This window comes from Salvelinus alpinus, chromosome 6 (assembly GCF_045679555.1).
Source record: "Salvelinus alpinus chromosome 6, SLU_Salpinus.1, whole genome shotgun sequence".
Taxonomy (NCBI): Eukaryota; Metazoa; Chordata; class Actinopteri; order Salmoniformes; family Salmonidae; genus Salvelinus; species Salvelinus alpinus.
Window position 1 is genome coordinate 48,320,733 of NC_092091.1, and position 5,061 is coordinate 48,325,793.

A 5,061-nucleotide genomic window follows, 5' to 3' on the forward strand; every position below is an offset into this window, starting at 1 on the left:
AAACGTAATACGGTGGGAAATGTATCTCTGGTTGGCGCAATAGTCACCTACCACAGGTGACTGACTGAGCGTGTGTAACAGTCTAGGTTTCAGAGCAAGTGACGTAACTGATTGAAATGCTAGTAGCGCGTACCCGCTAACTAGCTAGCCATTTCACATCCGTTACACGTGCCACGTGATCCATGATGCACGCCAATGCATCCTCGTGGGGAAAGTATGCAAATTATTGGAGCTTAAGACAACCGGGAACTCGTAAAAAATTGTTCAAATCACGACGTCAGTGATCTTCAGGTCGGAAAGTCAGCGCTCTAGAAAGATGCCCGAGTTTCCGAGTTTCCGAGTTGGATGACTTCAAAAGTCTGAGATGTCCCGGTTTGAACCCCAACTGTACAGGAATTTCAAATGCTACCTTCTACTGACCTTGAGGTCACTACTAAAATCAAAGCACATCATGTTATGGATTAATCCTATTTTATTGATGTTCAGTCTTGTCTTTAGGTGGCACTTAAAATACTAGCAGACTAAATTGTGGAGCCCACTGTTAATTTTCAGACCAAGTAATATCGTCCAGGAGGCTATGTAGAAACGCACTTCAGGGTTAGGAATCTAGGTTTACAGGAAATGTGTTGAATATGGCGATTCTACTTTAAATCCAGGAAGCAGCCTTTCTACTTGCCATTCACCAGCTTTTCATTAATTATATCAAAATAGATTCGGTACTTACCGAAGAGTTTTGCTTAGCAACTATTGTCATTACTGCTGTTACGGCTGGGATGTACTTAGAACAATTCTAAATAAAAAGTTCCATGCAACTGAAAAAATGCCTTGTCTGGAAAGAATATTGTTTTTGACCAAGTGCGTGTGCGTATGCGCCAAATCCATATATTCCTCACCTACAATATTAAGAATTGAATTAGAATACACAAAATAAAGCTTATCTGGAAATATACAATCACTGTAAAAACGTACTCTATATTGTCTACTTAATCTACTTGCATGAAATATTGCATTACGTGTAGCATGGATGAAACAACAGATTGATGTTGCGTTTATATACTGTTGTAGGTGATAAAATCAATTACCTTTCCTACTGCTAAATCAGCTGACCTGTGCGTGGCAGTAATGAGGGATTTTATTGGAGGTGCAGAAGCGGTGGAGTTGGCAGAGCACATTTGGTCAAAAACGATACGTCTTTCCCGACAACACTTTTTTTTTTTGCATGCAACTTGTATTTATACCTTTTTTGGAAGTAAGTAACGGCAGTAATGATAGTTGCTCAGTGAAACTCCATTCTTTGATTAATACAGAACATATTTTGACATTAAGCTTGAAAAGCTGGTGCATGGCATGTTGAATGGCTCTTTCCTGGGCTTAAAGGAGAATTGCCATATTCAACATCTCCTCTAAACCCAGATTCGGGTTCATTTCCAGGGCAGAAAATGGCATTAAAACTGCACTGTGAAGGATATAGGTTGCTTAATTTTCTTAAATGCAACAATTAGGCCTAGGCTTGCCCATGGCTCTGAAGTATGCTAGGTCAGTGATTTTCAACCATTGGACCAACCATTGACCTTAAAAAAAAAAAGAAATCAGCAGCAAGGCCAAAATGTCTCATTTAATGCAAGAACTGACTGGCATAGTGTAATTTCATATTTTGTGTGAACAATTGGCACACATTTTGCTGAGGTGTCCTGGACTATTTGAAAGTTTTTCAGATTTACATTTACATTTAAGTCATTTAGCAGACGCTCTTATCCAGAGCGACTTACAGATAAACCCGGAAGGGATCAGAACACTTAGGCCCATGGTGATCTCACCTGGACTATCAAAGCCGTTGATAGCCTATATTATATTTAAGGCATAGCTGCCTACTAGCATATGCAACAATTTTTTGTGTGTCTAATTTCAGCTGAAAAGTGAACATGAATTAAAATAATGTATTTAATTAATTGACCCTTGTCCAGCTGCCAAAATTGTCCTACTGGAGTCATAAGTGTTGAAAGATAGGCTCGCCTCTTGTGCTTTTATGCACAGTCGCTTTGCAGATAAGTCTTGGTGATGCCAGCAGTGTCGGGGAAGCTACTCTGAAAATATAGTTTAACAATTACTTCACACTGGAAGAAGTTCATCTTAAGCTACCCTTAAGAAAATAAAGATTATTAAGTGGCTCACTATCTAAATGACTGATAAATTATATCTAAATCTGAAATGTCATAATACCAATTGCAAGAACAAATCCAATCACTCTGGAATCAGTTAACCAAATGTGTAATTTAGCATAGTAGGCTCAAACTATATTTCAAGTGAGAATTGGGCAGGTCTGATGCTGAAAATGAAAATAATTCTTACCCACTTCACACATTTTCTTTTCGCAACAAAGGTAGTGCGTTTACAGTAGGCCTATTTACATACACAACTACATAGACAAATTAATGTTAATCGTTTATTTACAAATTCTCTCCTAGTTTTGGTGCTGGTCCTGCGCTAAAGCAAGACGGATTGTGCAGTATGGCTGCATTTGCGCTGTATTCCATCCGAACAATCACTCCATCTGATTTGGCTGTGATTTAAGTTCAGTAGAACCTCCTCCACAGGACACTGCGTTAGACTATATTGTAAATCAAAACCTAAACAAAACGCGTGTCCCTGTCTTTTCCCCCCCAGTAATGATAGTTTCTTGACTCACGTTTAAATTTCCAGAACAATTTTTTTATTTTTTATTATTTTTATTTTTTTATTCTTCTGGGTAATTAGTTGCTGGGTAATTTGATATGCATCAATCTGTTCCTTTGTACGTAGGCATCGAATTGAGCGTATGCTGAGCAGGTTCACTGGTTTGCAAACCAAATGGATGGGTCTAGCTCATTGATTTGTAGATCTGACGCAGTTGCTACCTCAGATTATGAGCCCAGCTAGTGTTGCAAATGAGGTATGTAGTCCCCCAGATGGCCACGGGGAGGAGCAACAGCCAAAACCCATACAGTTTTTGGCTGAATAAACCCTAAACCTAACCCTAGGTGTAATCAAATCCAATTTTATTGGTCACATACACATTTAGCAAATGTTATTGCGGGTGTAGGAACACAAGCATTTCACTTTCTCAAACAGTGCAGTAATATCTAACAATTCACAACAATACACACATCTAAAGTAAAAGAATGGAGTTAAGAAATTTATAAATATTAGGATGAGCAATGTCAGTGGCATTGACTAAAATAGGGTAGAATACAGTACATATGAAATTTACAAGGCATTATTATAAACATTATTAAAGTGACTAGTGTTCCATGTCTATGTATATAGGTCAGCAGCCTCTAAGGTGCAGGGTTGAGTAGTGGGGTGGTAGCTGGCTAGTGATTGCTATTTAACAGTCTAATGGCCTTTTTTCAAAATCGAATGTGAACGACCGATTCAAATCGATCTTATGTAGCAAAATTTGACCCAGAGACTCTTGACCATTTATTTTGGAACTGTTCTTATGTCAGAACATTTTAGAGTGAGTTAGTAGTTTCTTTTAAAATAAGATCTTCTATTAATGTTAATTTGAAAGACTGATTTATTTTGATCCAAATTATATGGACCCTGATTTAACTTTCATTGTTAATTTGTTTATTTTTCATGGCAGATTCTTTATCCATGAAATGAAGTGGGGGAAGAACAAATCCCTCTCCACATTGTTTAAGACATCATTTAAATATTATTTTGAAATGATCAGTAAGTGTAAAAACAATACTTTCCATAAAACTTTGACAAATTGAAAACATATCTTGATATGTAATACCCCTGTTAGGTGTATGCACTTTTGTTTGTAGATTTCAGTTTTTGTATTTATTTTGTTCATATTTTTTAAAGCACTCAAGCACCCAAGGTAACTTTCTAGCTACTCTAGACACAAATGAGAGAACAGCTCACTGAACATTACTTGACCCAGCAGAGCTGGTTAGGCTGTTATTTTCTCCAGAGTGTTTGTGACTGCAACTTTGCTGTCAGATTGTCCGTCTGTAAATTCAGAGTGTTTTGCTCTCGGAGCATTCAGAGCGCACACTGGACGCTCTGGCTAATGAGTAGGGTTGATCCAAACGTTTTAACCGTTTTAACCTCAGTCAAGCACCCAAGCTAACTTGCTAACATTGGCTAGCTTGCTAGTTACTTCCAGACACATGATGAGAGAACACCCCACTCTGACCATTTTTCTCGACCTAGGCTGTTTTCATGTTATCCAGAGTGTTGGTGACTGCAACTGTGCTGCTGGCAACAATTTAATTACGCTTTTTTGCCGATGTTTACTGACACCGGCCCTATTCAATGGGTATTGAGCGTTCATAAATTCAGTTATTCTGCGCTCTGGCACACTCAGACGAGAGTTTTTTGTTAAGACATTTAGCTAGGTAAACAATAAAATCCAACTCATGACGTTACTACCCTGCATGAATCTGCAGGTAGCTAACCAACCAGGTTCAATGTTAGGTTGCTAACATTAGGCTATAACTAGTCAAGCAAATGGCTCTGAGATATGAATAAAAAGATCATACATGTAATGTTAGCTAGCCAGCTAACGTTAGCTAGCTAGCTAACAGTACACTAACTTGAAATGAAAAGACTGTCAAAATTAGAAATGTGTAATATCTGTAAATGTAGCTAGCTAGACTATCTTATACATCATGGATGGACGCATCTCCTGTCGGATGTCAGGGTTGCCCTTAGTTTGAAGATGTAATCCAGAGACAGGCGTTTTCTCCATCTCCTTAGCTATCATACTCGAATTCCACTCATTTCAAAACTCGGTCTTCCAGAAAGTGGAGAGCATATACGAAACGTTAGCTAGCGAGCCAGCCCAAAAAAACGTGTTTTGATTTAAAAAATTGTTTAGGTTCAAACGGCTCTCCTGTGAAGTAGTGACCCGCGACATACGCCTAGTTTCCTGAAACAGATCACAAATAACTACTGTTAAAGGGATGAGAAGATAAAGAAAACATTCAGAAGAGGTCATTATGTCTATATTTTAATGCATTTTATTTGTTTTTGACTAACTTGAATAATTCACAAAACTTATGACACACA